The sequence below is a fragment of the Peromyscus eremicus genome, chromosome 17 (assembly GCF_949786415.1).
Source record: "Peromyscus eremicus chromosome 17, PerEre_H2_v1, whole genome shotgun sequence".
NCBI classification, from domain to species: Eukaryota; Metazoa; Chordata; class Mammalia; order Rodentia; family Cricetidae; genus Peromyscus; species Peromyscus eremicus.
Genome location: NC_081433.1, coordinates 17,691,153 through 17,709,499, shown reverse-complemented (window position 1 = coordinate 17,709,499; position 18,347 = coordinate 17,691,153).

Genomic DNA, 18,347 nt, shown 5'->3' with positions numbered 1-18,347 from the left:
GAGCCCTGGTCTGGTAGGATTCTCCTGCCTCCCATTGACACTGTCCCCACTTGTTTCTTGAGTAGGGGAAGTGGCTTGTGTTCTAAGACCTGACCCTTTCATCATGGAAGCTTAAGATGTCCTGGCAAAGGGCTGGGGAAATGGTGGCTGATGTGGTCAGTAAGGCTTTGTGGCCAGGGCAGAGCCGATACCTGCTACATCAGAGGACTTCTGCCCCTCCTGAGCTATCCCTCTCTAGTCTCCATAAACTGCTTTCTGATCCTCCTGTGGAGCTTCATGGTATGCGTTCCAGTGGGCATCTTTATGTAGCCTCAGAATTCTAGTATTTCTGATCCAGAAGTTTTTTTTATAGAATATATAGTTCAATGTTTACACAAATGTCAGCCTTTCACATACCACATTCACAGCTTTTTCCATCTACATATGCCAACTGTTCTATTATTTACCCATAATTCTATTTCCATCCACCCTTCTTGAAATGCTGCATATTTTCATCTTATACTACAGAGACAGAAAACCGGCCTCACTTGTACATTTGAGATCATCATGATTAACAGCAACATTACCATTTAAACCTTTGCCTATATGCCCATGTAAAATCACTGCCGGTATCCTATCATGGTACAGACATCCCTCACTTTTGAAAGTTTGGGATTTACTACAGTCTTGTGGCTAAGTAGCAAAGAAACTGGAGATAAAAATGACCTAGTTGAGACAGGGCCCTGCAATGTTGAGACAGTGCCCTCAGGCTGGCCTCGAACTCACAGAGATCCGCCTGCCCCTGCTTCCTGAGTGCTGGGATTAAAGGCGCACATCACCACCACCTCACTCAACCCTTCGTTTTTGAGATAGAGTTTTGAGATGTTGTCTGGGCTAGCTTGGGGCTCACTATATAGCCCAGTTTGTCCCCCAACTTTGGATCCTCTGATCTCAGCCTCCTGAGTGGTAGATTACAGGCGTGCACCGTCACGCCCATCTGAAGGGTGACTTTTCACAGTGGGCATTAAGGTAATAGGACTTGGTACTTTAAATGGTGGTAGCTAGTCTTGTTTGTATATTAACGTTTCTAATTAGATTGAATACCAATTACACAGGAAACATGTGCTTACTGAGTACTTGCTGGGTCAGACTGGGCGGGCACCATGGCTGAGTGGGGAGACAGGGCTGTTCCTCCCTCCTTGAGCGTCCAGCTGTTGGAGAAGGCAGAAGTACTCTTTGTGATACGTGACTGGTGGTTTCACTAGCGAGAGTGACGCTGTGAGAGAGTAGCTCTGGGGACTTCAGGAACACGTGTGAGTGGCCTCATTCTGCCTGGGCAGTCGCAGGAGACTTTCCAGAGCAGTTTAGACTTCAGCTGACCAAGGGGCTAAATGTCTGCAGGAGCGTCCACGGAGCGCACGGTAGATGGCGAAGGAGAGCGGACCGCGTGGGGAACCGGAGGACTTGTGTTTTGCCTGTGTTGGAGGGGTCCGGAGGACAAGCTCAGGCTGGAGTAGGCTCTTTTCTTTGGGCTCTGCACACTACAAGGTGGACCATTGCAGACTCCCTGGTGGTCCTGCTTTGACCTGAGTCTGAAGATGGTATCAGCAGGAAATGAGAGAAGAGAGGGTAGGCCTCCTGGGGCTCCCTGCTCGAGCACTTTGGTCCAACAGGGTCTGTAGTTCTAGCTCTACCTCCCCTTAGGTGGCTGCGTGTTTGTGGCTCCAGCTTTTTTGTCCAGATGAGACTTCATTCCTTCTGTCCATTCGGGAGACCTCCATTCCTTCTGTCCATTCGGGAGACCTCCATTCCTTCTGTCCATTCAGGCCCAGGAGTCACAGTGACTTCTTACTTTCGTTAGTCCCAGAATCCCTCAGCCTCACTTTAAAAATTTCCTTTAACCTTTCTAAGTAGTCTGCTCATCAAACCCTGTTCACAGTCCCCATGCAGGGGAGAGTGATGGTTGATTTTACATGTCAGTTTTACTGAGCCAGAGCATGTCTGGATAGTTAGGTAATCATTATTTCCGAGCTATAACTGTGATGTGCTTCTAAAAGAGATGAACTTCCCCAATGTGGGTGGAATCATCCAGCACACAGAAGGCCTGAGGAGAACGAAACGTGGGCGTTTGTTTGCTCTATGACTGCTTGAGCTGGAGCACTTTCCCCTTTCTCCTCTGGCATCACTGGCCTCCACACCCCAGGTCTGGACTGAAATCTGCCCTACTGGCTGTGAGCTTTGCTCTGCTCTTAGGACTTGGAGCAACACCCCGGCCTCTGGGACTACGGTTCTTAGATGGCAGATTGTCAGACCTCTCGGATTCCACAGTCACAGGAGTTCCAGGCACACAAGCATAGGGAATGGCATAGCAACCTAGGACCCCCCTGGCTTGGATTATAGACATATTCCTCTCCTAACAGTGCATCCGGCAACCCAGGACCCTCCACCTCCATCCCACTGTACATTCATCCCACTCTGAACAAGGGAATAAATCTCTCCTCCTCTTAACAGCCATCAGAAATGGCCATTTCATGTGGACTATTAAAATGTTTTCCATATACATATACATAAATATGTATGTGTGTGTATGCGTATATGTGTGCATATATGTATATATACATATGGGAAGAGGGGGTCCATCTGGCCTAGAGTAGTTTTGTGTACATGCACACAATAAGGCAGACTGTCGTCCTCTGAGTGACCTTTCAGAGAAAACTCCCTATTTACCATCTTCTACCTGTGCGTAATTGGGTTTGCATATGATTAAAAGCAGACGTATTTTGGGAAAGGACACGCAGTGACCAAAGGCTTCCGTGACCCAAGCCTGCCAGTGAAAACAGAGAACAAGGGCTGGAGAGATGGCTCAGTGGTTAAGAGCGCATGTTTTTGCAGATGAGTCAAGTTCAGTTCCCGGCACCCACATAGCAGTTCACAGCCATCTATGACTCCCGTTCCAGAGGATCTGAAGTCTTCTTCTGACCTCCAAAGGTATCAGGCATGTACATGGGACACATACATACATACATGCAGACAAAACATAAATGCAGACATAAAAGAAAAATAAATCTAAAACAACAAGAAGAAGATACGGCCCCCATGACCTCTGACTACTAAACTCTTCCTTCTCTTGGACCCCATAAGAGAAAGCCCTAAACAGTAGTCAGGCCTGTAGATACTATCTTATTTGTGTGGCTTGATGTCACCCTTATTTGGTCTGTACTATTGATTTGTTTTTAAATAAAGTTTCTTGGCTACTTTGTATCTGTGCACCTTTATTTCAGCTCCCTGAGTAAGATGCCAAGAAACTGGAAATGAACTCTGGTAACAAGCCCATACCTTCTTATAAGTGTGTGTGTGTGTGTGTGTGTGTGTGTGTGGTGTACCTGTGTGTATATGTATCTCATATTGATTCTAGTTACCTTGGAGCTCTTAACTAGTGCAAATGCCTGTTATTTCCTGTCCAGGGGCTTACCTGAAGATCATGGTGAAGCTGTAGGTCTTTATGGTAAGGGTAGTGATGAGATAATTACAGGATGGAAGCCTGAGAGCGATGTGATACATCCTTAAAAAGATTGTCCTGGGACTCACATGCTGGGGGGAAAAACTTCTGAAAGTTGTCCTCTGGCCTCCATGGCATGCATGTATCCCCCTCCCGTCTTTACCCCCTAAAATAAATAATTAAACAATTTGAACAGTTTATCCCAAGGCTTCTGCTTCCAGTAAGGACAGAGTGAGGTCTTACCGGACAAAAGTCCCTGATAGAAACCCACAAGAGTCTGGAGAAGTCACTGGAAGCAGTGGAGAGTGGACCAAATAGACCAAGGGAGGAACGCCCCCACGACAAGGAGAGCTGCACAAAGTGAGCTTTCCCTGTTGGCAGCCTCTTTCCTGGTACCAGCCACATGTGACGTGATGCTGGAGGCGACGAGGGAACTGGTGGAAATGAGGAAGAGGATGCTGAAGCCAGCTGTCTTGTGGCTTCAGGAGACAGTGGAGGATCACAAGAGGAAAGACCCAGAGAGCACATCCCCGATGGGGAGCACTTACCTCTCAGTGGACAGCACATCCCTGATGGGGAGCACTTACCTGTCAGTAGACAGCACATCCCCGATGGGGAGCACTTACCTCTCAGTAGACAGTACATCCCTGTTGGGGAGCACTTACCTCTCAGTGGACAGCACATCCCCGATGGGGAGCACTTACCTCTCAGTAGACAGCACATCCCCGATGGGGAGCACAGTTACCTCTCAGTGGACAGCACATCCCCAATGGGGAACACTTACCTGTCAGTAGACAGCATATCCCTGATGGGGAGCACTTACCTCTCAGTGGACAGCACATCCCTGATGGGGAGCACTTACCTCTCAGTGGACAGCACATCCCTGATGGGGAGCACAGTTACCTCTCAGTGGACAGCACATCCCTGATGGGGAGCACTTCTCAGGCGCTCCTGAACTGCACATGTACAGAACAGAGCAATAGCAATTTGGCTCAAGAGAAAGCACTCAGGCTGCCATGTGGGAGACCAAGTTGCCGTGGCCATTCAGAGAAAAGTCGTAGAACTAAGACTTGTCACAATTTAACATTTTTAATGGTCAGGCTCTACTTCAAATCTACCCGGCATTTAAGGAGTCGTGAAAAGAAATGCTTTCTCAAGAAAGAAGAAAATCAACTGAAAATGACCATAAGATGATGCAGATACTTGGGGAAAAAAAAAATGATTACATGATGTTCTGGCCATCCTTCGTGAAGTAACATCATAATAATAACCAGCACTCCTGTGAATGGAAAGATAAGAACTCTAAGCAGAGAAAGAATTTTTTTAAAAGTGTTGGTGAGACTGTGGAGCAAACAGAGCTCTCCCTGTAGAAAACACAGCTCCGTCACTTTGGGAAAGTCGGGCGGTTTTATAGAATAAGCATATGCAGTCTCCTAATGTTCCACCTCATGAAATAAGAATAGATGGCCACCTAAAGACACAATGTCCATGAAAGCTGTATTCAAAAGATCTCAAAAGTAGGAAGAGCCCCCGTGAGTGTAGTAAGCTGCTGAGCAGGTGGACAGACGGCAGATAGACATCCAGGTGCTGATCAACAACACAAATGAAGGAGGAATGTCAGAACAGCCTCTGAAATGGAAGAAGTAAAAAAAGATTCCATTTATATACAAAGTCTTACAGAAAATGGTGTCTGCTTGTGGCAGGTGGGGAAATGTCTATATTTTCATGGTGGTCATGTTTACAGGAATCTGTATGTTAACAACTCAAATTTCATCAACTACCACATAAAAACAGGTGAATTCATGACACATAGCTAGGCTTAGCTGCAGCCTGCTACACAGTTGGGCAGCAAGCATGGCCAATGCTGGAGGTCTAGGAGGAAGCTACATTTTCCTCGCACTGCACTTTGGACAGCATTCCCTTTCTGCATTGCAGCTGGAGAGTCACAAAACTGAACTGGGAGAACCTGGTCCCTCTCCGAGTACCTATAACACAAAGGGCCAAATCCCGACGGCTGTGGCTGTCACCATCTCTGTCCCCTGGCTGGCTCCCAAGGATGTTATTAGGTTAACTGCGATCTCGTCTACAAAGCGACCCCAGTTCCGTGGAGACGAACAGCCACTAAGCCAGGGAAGCTAAGCAGCTTATCCATTGCAACTTTATTTCTTTAGACCCCTGTTTTGTCTGCAAAGGGCAAGAGCTGAGCCGCTCGGTCCCCAGCACACTCTGAGCCCTAAGTCTACAGTTTGAAGCTCGATGCAGATGTGATTTTTGTTTTTATGTATGTTTGCCTATGCATGCTCCTTTACAGATATACCCTGCTTCTTCTGCAGTGCCCGACTGCATCACACTCAATTCTCAAGGGCCCACAAAAGTGCCCTTTACACTCTAGGACGCCCTTCCCACTGACCTGGATAGTTGACACTGGATAATGTAGTGTGTATAAGCAGTGTAGTTTGGGCTGGTATTTTATAGATAATGTTGGTCTTCTCAACTGGCATCTTTTTTGTTTGTTTGTTTGTTTGTTTGTTTGTTTGAGACAAGATCTCACTGTGTAGCCCTGGCTATTTTGGAACCCACTATATAGAACAGGCTGGCTTCAATTCACAAAGACCTATCTACCTCTGCCTCCCGAGTGCTGTGGTTAAAGGTGTCCACCACCATGTCTGATGCATCTAGAGTCTTGGTATCCTCAACATTCCTGCCTCAACATACACACACACACACACACACACACACAATTCTGGTTTGGGTAGGGTGTCCCTAAATGACTCATAGCTGGAAGCTTGGTCTTTAGAATGATGACTCTGAGAAGTGACTGGAACCTTTAAGGGGTGGGACATGGTAGGCAATGAGATCACTAGGGGTGTGGCCTCAGAAAAGATTAAAGTAGTTCTTAGAGACCTCCAGTTACTTCCTGTGAGAGTGTGCTGTGGGATGTCTTTCTGTATGCTGTGAATATGTGTTGCTCTGATTGGTTGATAAATAAAACACTGATTGGCCTGTAGCCAGGCAAGAAATATAGGCGGGGCAAACAGATGAAGAGAATTTTGGGAAGAGGAAGGGCTGAGTCGGGAGTCACCAGCCAGACACAGAGAAAACAAGATGACAAGGCAGAACTGAGAAAAGGTACCAAGCCACGTGGCTAAACACAGATAAGAATTATGGGTTAATTTAAATATAAGGAATCAGTAATAAGCCTGAGCTAATGGCCAAGCAGTTATAAATAATATAAGCTTCTGAGTGATTATTCTCTAAGTAGGCCATGGGACTGCAGGGCCTGGCGGGACTGGAGAAACATCCGACTACAAGAGTGCGTTGTTACAAAAGAGCAAGCCTGAGCCCCAATCTCTGGCTTCCTATCTCACCACGTGACCTTTAACACATGTTCCCACCTTTACACCGTCTCTTGTAATATATTCAGAAGGCCTTCATCAAGCCAGCAGGCCTCTGAACGTGGGAGCTAACTTCTTTTCTTTATAGTGTATTCAGTTTCTAGTATTTTGTTATAGCAACTAATTCATTCATATTCCCCCCTCCCTCCCTCCCTCTTCCCCTCTCTCTGTCTCCCCATGGTGAGCTTTAAGCATTTAAGCACTAAGTTCATACTCAGTTTAGTCTTGTTTGATTCTTCTTATTTGGTCTACTTTTATAACTTGCCTCTCTCTCTCTCTCTCTCTCTCTCTCTCTCTCTCTCTCTCTCTCCCCGGTTTTTTGAGTCAGGGTTTCTCTATGTAGCCCTGGCTGTCCTGGAACTCACTATGTAGACCAGGCTGGCCTCGAACTCACAGAGATCCGCCTGCCTCTGCCACCCAAGTGCTGGGATTAGGGGCGTGCGCCATCACTGCCTGCTTTAATTCACCTCTCTTTAATCCTAGTGGATGCTCACCTTCTGTGTTTAACACTATGGGTGTTCTCGTGCAGCGAGGAAGCAGGAGACTGGCACCAGTTCTCAGAAAACATTAGTGAGCAAAAGCCGTTTCTGGACGCTCCCAAAACCACCCACTGTTCTCATTGTTCTTCATCTAGTAGAAGTTGACAGTTTAAGTTCAAAAATCTTCCCTCCCAACAGCTGTGCGGCACAGCGCAGAGAGGAATTCCAAGCGAGAGTGCATCCTTCCCTGACTCTCTTACATGCATGTTCTCTCCATAGCATGATTTCTTTCAGACACCGACTGGTTTCTGCTTGTCCCTGAGCACATGGATCCCATACACACGTAGATCAAGGCTTCTTTCCAAACTTGAATAGCAATGGAGCCAGTGTGCCACATGTTGAAATGGGTGGTCTTGGAAGTCAACTAGAGACCTATGGTGGCATCCTGGATCTGTCTGATGCACGAGCTTGCTTCAGTTGCAGGATGTCTCTGTTTCTAGATCTTTAAAACAAGGTTTGCGAGGCAAATGAAGGAGATCCGTTCTGCACAGTGCTTATTTTAGGATTAATAGCCCAACAAATGGGACTTTGTAAGTTCTTCTCATCGTGTACAAACTGTAGAGGACCAAGCTAAACTACTTTTTTTTCAGCAAAGAGGTCCCGCGCTGGATGAGCAGCGGAGGGGCGACTGCCTCCGTCCTTTGATTCACCGGGGACATACTGGGGTTCCCCACCCAGTGAATTCTGAGAGCCCTGCTGGGAAGTGCTGCTGGCTGGAGGTGGTGCTTTTCTGTGGTATTCTGTGTGAATCTGGGCAGGCTTCAAAGACAGCGGGCCCTTTTGAAGGGAGAATTTGCAGCTCTTTAGCTCTAAGGAAAAGACCACCAACCAAAGCTAATCTGGGTCTGCCAAAGACCTCTGCATGGGGTTAGAGAAGATAGGTTTGCTTGCCTTCCTCTGCAGACTAGGGATGTCATTGAAGAGAGGCTGGTGGATCCCAACTGCAGGAATATCTAAGGGCATAAGGGCAAACCCTCCCACACTAATGTAGAATGACCTAGCTTAACCTGCCTACCCCCGAGGTGTGCATGTCAAAAAATAGCCCTTGATGGTGGCAGCACTGATAACAAGGGAGATAGATGCACATCCATCAAAGACCAAGGCCTCCTGCTAGGTTAACCACACACCAGCTGTGCTGCAGGTTTGATCCGGTGAAGGGGCGGGGCTTCCCCCCCCCCCCAAGAGTAGAAACCTCAGGAAGTCCCGCCCTCCAGAGAGAATTCCCAACCAAGGGGCCAAGACACCTGCCCAGGATGTCCAGCCAGGGATATTTCCAGGCCCATCTACTTGGAATGAGCTCTCTCACACTGACCTTAGGGACTGGGAGAAGACGAGATGACAAGAGAGTTTTGTTTGCTAACGGTAGACTTGGAAGATAACCGCCCCCCACCCCCACCCCCACCCCCGACCGGTTTTCCTTCTGTGTACCCTGACTGTCCTGGAACTTGTCGACTGTGCTGGTCTTGAACTCAGAGACCCACCTGTCTCTGCCTCCCAAGTGTTGAGACTCAAGGCGTGCACCACCACACCCAGCTTGAAGAGAAAAGCTTTTTTAGAAACACTCTTCATTTGTTATTATTCTTAATTATGTGTGTGTGTGTGTGTGTGTGTGTGTGTGTGAGTGTGGTATGTGCATGTGAGTGCAAGTGTCCACGGAGGAGGCCAGAGGCATCAGATTCCCCTGGAACTGGAGTTCAGCTCAGCTGACCTGGAAGAGCAGTATGTGACCTTAACTGCTGAGCTAGCTCTCAAGCCCCCCAAATAGAAGCTTTTTTCTCCCCCAGATGGGGTTTCTCTGTGCAGCCCTGGCTGTCCTGGAACTTGCTCTGTAGACCAGGCTGGCCACCACCAGCTTTTTTCTTTCTTTTCTTTTCTCTCTCTCTCTCTCTCTCTCTCTCTCTCTCTCTCTCTCTCTCTCTCTCTTTTAAAAAGTGTTTTCTTGAATGGAGTCCAGGAGGACCCCTGAGGATGGAAGCCCACAGCCTATAAAGTTTCCACGGGGTGAGGTGGGGCAGGGGGCAGAGGGGAGGGACTGGGCTGACAAGAGAGTGTGGACCTTGTAAGCCTTTCTCCTAGAGGACATCGGCCCAGGAGATGTTAACCCTCTTAATCCTGCCTAGAGAAAAGACTGAAAGGTAGTTAGCTCAAGGTTGACCCCAAACAGGCTCCCCAAAAGATCTGTTCCTGAGGACATATTTTGCTAGACACAAGCACAAGAGGGTTAAGGTACTTGGTTTGAATAGGATTGCTATGTAGGAGCAAAAAGGGGGCCATTAGAAAAGTATGCCATCCCCCCACTCCCCATCTCCCACCCCCTTACCTCCTACCCACCCCCCACCCCCCACCCCCCACCCCCCACCCCCACCCTTGCCTCACTCCCCTGCCTGTCTCTACTTTGAGACCGGGTCTCTCTATGTATGTAGCCCGGGTTGGTTGGAACTTGTATGATTCTCCTACGTTGAGCCTTTGGAATATTGCTGTCCCAGACCAGAACCACCTAAGCTCAAACAACCCTCCTGTTTTGGAAATCACTGCTAGGAGCCTGAGTTAGCCACATGGATGCAGAATACAGAGTTCTGGTCAGTCCTGTCTCAGTGAGGGTGGCGTTCTGATAAACTTTAAAGACAGAGAGACCTCTGTCCAGTTAAGCATCCTGGATGTCCCCAAGCATGAGCACGCTGGCATTCTGAGTAGCAGGGAGGAGGAAGGCAGCCTGAGGAGTCCCCAGAGGTGATTCATGTTCCTGTACTGGGCATGGGAGCAGGAGTCTGGGGGTGGGTGGGTAGGGGGGAATCTGAGCCAGGCAGCAAACTAAGGTGAAGAGTGTAGCAAGTAGGAGAGGGATAGGAAGCCAAAGGGTGGTGTTCTGTTTTTTTGTTTTGTGTTTTTAATTCCCTCTTAAACTGGTTTCTTTACATTTTAATGGAAGCAAGTGTACAGAGAGAGAGGGAAATTACAAAAAAATTTCCAGCACTTGGAAAATGGGCCTTTAATTCCCCTTACCCTGCGGCCAGGAATCAATTTTTCTTTTTCTTTTTTCTTTTTTTCTTTTCTTTTTTTTTTTTTTTTTTTGAGAACAAGCTTCCTTGTACAGTTGTTCCAGGCTGAGCCCACGTGTTCCTCCCATATCCTGGTCCTTTTTCTGAGAATGATGTGTGTGTGTGTGTGTGTGTGTGTGTGTGTGTGTGTGTGTGGAGGGGGGCGTTGCTCTATCCCTTCCACGGCCAGCCAGCCAGCAAATAACTAAGGCTGTATGCTTCCAGTCCCCTGCTCTTTCCCTGGTACCCTATGAACACTCCTCCCGCGGGCTGGGTCTCCAGGCCTGCACTCAGCTGCCCACAGCGTTGGCAGGAGCACTGGAGAGAAGTTGGCCAAATGGAACTTTAATGAATTCAAGACCTGTTGGGCTGGCCAGGAGAAGGAGCTGGGCTCCGCCTGTGCAGGGGGGAAAAAAAAGCAGAAAACTGGCCCCTTGTTGGGGAGACTTAAGCAGGGCCTATTGCGTCAGACAAGCAGGTACTTGGAGAGAACTACATTCAGTTGAAACAAAGAACACACAGAACCCCAGCTGGCTCCTTGAAGGCCCCATCCTGGCTGCAGCCGGTCCCCCAAACTGCTGGTATCCAGGGAGTCCCCCAGGCCTTCTGGCCCCAGGGAATGTCATGGAGCTGTGGGAGCCTCGGGGAACCACTGGGAGTCTCGGGGGTCCTCTGGAGCTACTGGGAGTCTCAGGGGCCTTTGGGGGAGCCTGCAGGGGGAGGTCCTTAGGGAGCCTCGGAAATGCCCTCCTGTGCCTGGGGCCCTCTGAAGCTGGGCTGGCTTGCATATCTGTAGCAGCTCAGGACAGCTGCCAACTGTGCCCCCCCTCCCCGCCCCCAAGGCGGCCACAAGTCTATAGAGAGCTCTCTGTGGGACTTGATTACTGTTTTCAAATACTTAAAAGGCTGTCATTTGGAAAAGCGGTAGATTTATTCGGTATGGAGCCAGAGGATAAAATTAAGACTGAAGGCGGAAGCCGTAAGAAAACAGACTTGGCTTCAGAAAAAGAGGAATTCGGCCATTGGAGTCTTTGGCAGAGTAACAGGGATAACCGGTGACGTTGGGAAGTACTGAGCTGCCCAGCCCTGGTGATGCTCAGTGGAAGGCGGAGAAGGACAACCTAGTAGAGTTGCTGGCTGTCTCCCTCCTGCACTGCTAGGGATAGGCACTCTGCTTTTCCTGTCTGTGTACCGTGCCTGCTCCCGCATAGCAGGGGCTCAATGTTGAACAACTTAAGGAATGAAAACACAGAGCACAGGGGTGCATGATGTGACCTCGGGTCTTTTGCAGGAGCCGCTGGGGGGGGGGGACCCTGAATAGTCTCTCCCAAACCTCTGAGTGGGAGAAGGCTGGTCTAACACATGCAGTGCCCACACTATAGCGGTAGGGAGAGGGGCAGAGTTGTTAGTTCCGTTCTGTGCTCAAGGTATACCAGTGTGGTTTCCTGCAGGATCCCAAGCATACACAGGGAGCTATTTTCCCTTATCTTAGCCAGAACTCCCGTAATATTCTGGGAGTCCCCTCAGAAAGAGGGTAAGATGGTACATGAAACAAGACTTGAAGTTCTATTTTGAGTTCTAACAGTCACTTTACTATCTGCGATGTATTTGATCCGCTAAACCCTACCCTTCTGTATGTGTATATTCTGTAAGCCAGTGGTTTGTAACACACACACACACACACCCCAAAAATTGCTGGCTTCCAGGATTCCTTGAGCATCTACAATATGCCAGACATTGTTCTAGGCACTAGGGGGACAGCCATGAAACAATTTGATGAAAAACTCCTCCTGAACTTGTATTCTAATGGGAGAGACATGTAAACAACGGGGCCCTAGAAAGTGATTGTGTTTTGGAGAAAACGAGAAAGGGAATCAGGGAAGGAGAGAAAGGAACACAGAACTACTGGGATTTTAAATAAACTGATCAGAGAAAATCCTCACCCAAAGGGGTCCTGTGAGCAAAGACCAAAAGGAGGTGAACAAGCCACATGAGGGTACTATTCTAGACTGAGGGCCTTGCCGTGGCTAAGGCCTTGAGGTAGAGTATGGTCATGTAGGGGTCTGGTAGGTTAAGAGAGAAAGAGTCCTGTGCACTTGAATAAGTAGGTTTGGTAGACAAGCTCAGTGTGGCTCCCATGGTCCCCATCTCCTTAGGGTCCATGCTTCTGTATCACTCTATCTTCAAGTGTGGCGTGCTTTCAACGAACAGAATATGGCCGATTCTATAGACATCATTTCCAAAAGCCTGTAGCTTCTGTCTCTCTACCCTCCCTTTTCTCTTACTCACTCACCCACTCACTCACGTCACACCCCCTGTCCTGTGACGTGCCACCCCATGGAGGGACCCAGGTGACAAGAAAGCAAGGGAGCTCTGCCATCCCTTGCTCGAGAACAACCAGAGGACCCTCAGTCTGCATGCCCACAGAGAGCCGAGTCCTGCCAACCGCTCTGTGAAACGAGAGGAGACTCACTGCTTGGTGAGCTACCCAAGATGATCACAGTCGCTGCCCACAGTCGCTTGATTATAGCCTGGGAGTGGCTGAGCCAGAGAACCCAGCAGACCACTCCCACCTCCTACCTGGAAGGATTAACGTTTGTTATTCTAAGCACTAAGTTTTGGAATAATTGTTATGCGGTCATAGATACCCTGGTACACAGGAGGACAAGTGAGCGATGAGATCATGTCGATGGTGAGAGCCAGATTGTATAGGGTTTGTTGCTTATTAGACTTCTGTGGCATTTCCCTGGCAACAGTGGGCGGGTCCCAGTGGAGGGTTAAGGAAGAGGAAGGTCACCATCTGCATTAACAACCTTTGAGAAAATTTTTGGCAATAGCTTGGAGAGAAGGCCAGGAGGACAGATGGGGCAAGCTCAGGTCTTCAGTGATCCAGGTCAGAGACGATCCCTGGAATGTGGGAGAAGGGATGGACAATGGCGGTGGTCAGGAGTGGAGCATGTTTGAAGCAGAACTGACCGGATTTCCTGACAGATTGGATTGACATATATAAGAGAAAGAGGGACTTGAAGATGACTCCAGTGTCTCTGTGGAGCTGGATGGGGGATGGGTGCAAGTTAGGAGCAGAAATCGCAAGTTCGGTTTGGGAAATATCAAGACCTAGACGGTTTCTGGTGATCAAAGTGGATAGATGAGCAGACAGATATCCAAGTTAGGGACCCAAGTGGCAGGCCTGGACTGGAGATGCAGACTTAGAAGTCATCAGAGACACATCTCAAGACATGACCCAGTGATATGGAGATCCATGTAAAGTCTACCATACAGCTGAGAAACTCCACTCCTGGAGACAGACTCCTCAGAATACTAGAATGATATCACAAAGACTTGTGTGTATGACCTTAATCATAGCAGTGCTATTCACTGTAGCTAAGAGACAGAACCCCGAGTGGCCATCAACATATGTGATACATACATACAGTGTCACATGCTACTGCATGGATGAACCCAGGGATCGTTACACTAAGTGAAGACTCCAGACACAAAAGACGAACTCTGGTCCACTTCTGTGAGGTCATTAATGTGGTCAAATTTGTAGACATAGGAAGTAGAAAGGTAGCTGACGGGCACAGAGAGAAGATGAATGGGGTCAGGAGCTTCTGTTTTGTGAAAAAAGAAAAGGGCTCTGGAGATCCATCCCAAAACAATGTGACTGCTGGGCATGGTGGCACCAGCCTACCATCCTAGCCCTCGGGAGGCTGGGGCCTGTTCACAGACAGACCTCTGGTGGTTTCTCCTCCTCCTCCTGCGGATATCCCGTATGTTGTTTCCAAGACATTCTTGTCAGTGCATAAATAGGGTATTATCTAAACCGATCTGCAGACACAGCCTTCTAGAGCCCTGCTCACCTTGGAAACACATTCTGTACCTGGATTCCAGGCACCACAGGTTCCCAGGTTACCTGCCACAAGCAGTTCTTTGTCACCAGCCTTTCACTGCACACAGTACCCCACAGCCTCTGACCTCTACCTCCCTCACCCACTCTACCTGTACCATAAGTTCCCCAGGGTTCTAGCTGGACTTTATTTATTTATTTATTTATTTTATTTTCATTCTACCCCCCCCCCCTCTTTTTTTTCCCCAAGCTCCCTGGTAGAGTCCTTGCATCTTACTCACTTGGAGAGATGCTCAGGTCTGCCACGGTCACCTGCTACCTGTGTTGAGACCTTTGCTTACTCATCTACCAGGAAGGTCCTTCTTCACTGTGATGCTTTTTTTGGCGTTTTGACACAGAGTTTCTCTGTGTAGCCCTAGCTGTCCTGGAACTCACTCTGTAGACCAGGCTGGCCTCGAACTCACAGAGATCTACCTCCCTCACCCCCTCTACCTGTACCATAAGTTCCCCAGGGTTCTAGCTGGACTTTCTTTCTTTCTTTCTTTCTTTCTTTCTTTCTTTCTTTCTTTATTTATTTATTTATTTATTTATTTATTTATTTATATTTTCTTTTCATTCTACCCCCCTCTTTTTTTTTTTTTTCCAAGCTCCCTGGTAGAGTCCTCGCATCGTACTCACTTGGAGAGATGCTCAGGTCTGCCTCGGTCACCTGCTACCTGTGTTGAGACCTTTGCTTACTCATCTGCCAGGAAGGTCCTTCTTCACTGTGACACTTTTTTTGGCTTTTTGACACAGGGTTTCTCTTTTTGGCCCTGGTTGTCCTGGAACTCACTCTGTAGACCAGGTTGGCCTCCAACTCACAGAGATCTACCTGCCTCTGTGTCCCAAATAGTGCTGGGATTAAAGGCGTGCGCCAAGCCAGAACACCTGAGTTGCATTCTGGGAATACACATAGTAGAAGAAAACAGAGTCTTGCAAACCTCTGACCTCCACATACACACCCTGGAGCATGTTCTACCCCGTCCCAACAAAATGATAAGTATTTAAAAAAAAAATAAAAATGGTGCTGGAGAGACGGCTTCATAGTTAAGAACACTTGCTACCGTTGGAAGACTGGAGTTTGGTCCCAACAACTGGATCAGGCTGCTTACAGCTGCCTGTAACTCCCAGGCCAGAGGATCTGATGCCCTCTTCTGGCCTCTGTTGACACCTGCACCCAAGTGCACATTCTCATTGTAGACAGGAAATTCCAAAGAAAATAAAATCATTAAAGAATAATTAAGAATAGGGGTTCAGTGGGTAAAGATGCCCGTTGCCAAGCCTGATGTGCTGAGATTAATTCCAGGCCCCACCTGACAGACCTCTTACCTCCACAGGAGGTCATACACACACTATCCCACCGACACATTAAATAAATGTTAACCTTTTTTTTCGTTTTTTGTTTTTTTGTTTTGTTTTGTTTTGTTTTTTCAAGACAGGGTTTCTCTGTGTAACAGTCCTAGCTGTCCTGGATCTTGCTCTGTAGACCAGGCTGACCTCGAACTCACAGAGATCCACCTGCCTCTGCCTTCCGAGTGCTGGGATTAAAGGCGTGCACCACCACCTCCTGGCCAAATATTAACTTTTTAAATAAAAAAGTTCACACATTGTCAGCTTCCTCTCCCAAGTCCCATTCTGTTGGTATTTGGAGGCCAAACTATTGAGAGGTAGCCAGGATTAAATAAGGTCATATGGGTATCCACCATCGTGGCATTAGTTCTTTGCTCTGTCTCTCTGTGATGCCCACCCTCATGTGCTGGTGACACAGTGGTAATGTTTTGGATTTCCTGGATTCCATAAGTAGTTGCCAAATAAACCTTCATTTAAAAGTAAATCACCCAATCTGTGGTGCTCAGTAATAGTAACAGAAAACAGACTAAGACAATGGCAGGAGAGGCTTGTGGGTATTCCGCTGGTGTAGCACTTGACCATATGTGTTCTGCTCCTGGGTTCTGCTCCCAGTGTTGTAAAATAAGTCAGAATAGGGGAAGAAGAACCCTCTGAAGGTGTGCCATGCGAAGGAACAGAGTTCCGTTGTGGCCTCGGGCTATGTGGCTGCCTTCCTTTAAAGAGAAGAGGCATGGAGACCTTCCCTGGGAAGCAGAAAGGGACTTTCTCCATCTTGAGACCTCTGACACCCTCTGGACAGGTTAAAAGTTAGGAGGAAGCAGATGGGAAAAAGCCTGGGCCTCCAAAACTGGTGATCGGGTTCCCAGTTAGAAGCTGGAGTGGGCAAACGCTTCTCTGCCTCCCACGGTTCTGCACTCATACTCCTTATCCAGCATGTGCTCCATGTAGTCATAACAACCGCACGTCAGAGTGGCCACCTTGGACAATTGTGAAAAGATGCCATTGTGGAGAACGTGAAGATGTGGGCGATTGCTTTTTTGCCTACTCTACCAAGCCGTTTTTCTTTCAAGAAAAGCATGCTACCGTTTTCTTCAGTGGTAGGCCCACGTTCCTATAAATGACCCCTCACCCCATTTCTCCTGGGAACAGCCTTAATTACACTCACTGGTTGGCAAAATGAAGACATGAAACCTGAAGGTCTAGTTGGGAAAAGAAAGGATCAGCAGCAGAAGCAAGGAAGAGGACTAATGGGCGTGAAAGGTCATAATGAAATCTCTCATTACGTATGATTAGCAGAGGCTAATAAAAAATTTTTAAGAAGTGTCTAAGGACATGGTCTTTCCAGATCCTATCTCTTGAGCAGCTTGTGGCTGTGGAAAGGGCCACTATGACACTAACCTGGAGGGACAGGGAGACCAGAGCAGAGCACGGTGTGAAGAGGACCTAAGCTGAACCAGGTTCTGTAGCTTGCCTCTATGGCAGTGGTTCTCAACCCTCCTGACTCTGTGACCCTTGAATATGGTTCCCCATGTTGTGGTGACCCACAACCATAATATTATTTTCCTTGCTACTTCATACCTGTAATTTTGCTACTGTTATGAATCATGATGTCAATATCTGATATGCAGGACGTCTGATATGCTACCCCCAGGTTGAGAACTGCTGCTCTACAATGTGCCCATCTTGAAAGCCTCAGAGGCCCAGAGGACAAGTCCTGTGTACCCTCGAGGCAGAACTAGTCAGCACACTCCAGGCCCAGGTGACAGGCTATGGCTTTTGGTTCAGCCCAGCCGTCTAGTAATATGTGGGACTCCCTAGACAGGAAGATGGGAGGGGTCCTAAGCCCCTCCATGTAATTGTGTTTTCTAAGCCCTCAGGGATGATGTAGCCATGGCTTCTCTTAGTTAGACACATTCTGACCTTGGACCCAGGGCTCGAGGCCATGGCAGGGGTACAAGAGCCCTCAGGCAGAGAGCCATTGCTTTGGGATGGAGGATTTGATTTCAGGCCATGGCTATAAAAGCAAGTTTGGCAGATATTAATGATCTAAAATAATTGCCCAACCACGCCAACAGCTCATTAGCTCAAGCCGGATGCTTCTGTGCAGACAGACGGCCTAGCACCCTGGGCAAGGGGTGCCCACATTCTGCTGCCAGCTGGGCAGGGGTGCCTAAAGACTGGCTTGCTTGGCAGCTGGCTGCTTGTCCAGCCTCAGAAACAAGGAAACAGTCATACATGGAAGACAACAGGCACCTTGGCAGCTTAGAAATGCTTCCAGTTTTTACACTGTTCGCTTCCAGCTACTCAGCCAGCACAAAGCGGGAATAGAGGGCGGAGGAGCCCCGGCTGGAAGCCCTGACTCTGTCCTCTTGGACAAACTCAAGAGGCTCAAGGAAAGTGTTCTTCACAGCAGGAGGGTGATCTTCAGGCAGTACAGGGAAGTCTCGCCATTGCAAACATTGTCTGTCTGGCTCATCTTCCTACTCATCCACCAATCCCACCTCCCCAGGCTAAAGAACCGTGGGCCTTCAGGGCCAGAAGATTTCTCAGCTTTAATTCTAGTCTTGTCTTTGACATCAGAAAAGCCAATCGGCCTTTCTGAGTCTCAGTTTCCTGATCTCTATTGTTATACAATTAATCTTGGGATTGTTGTGGTTT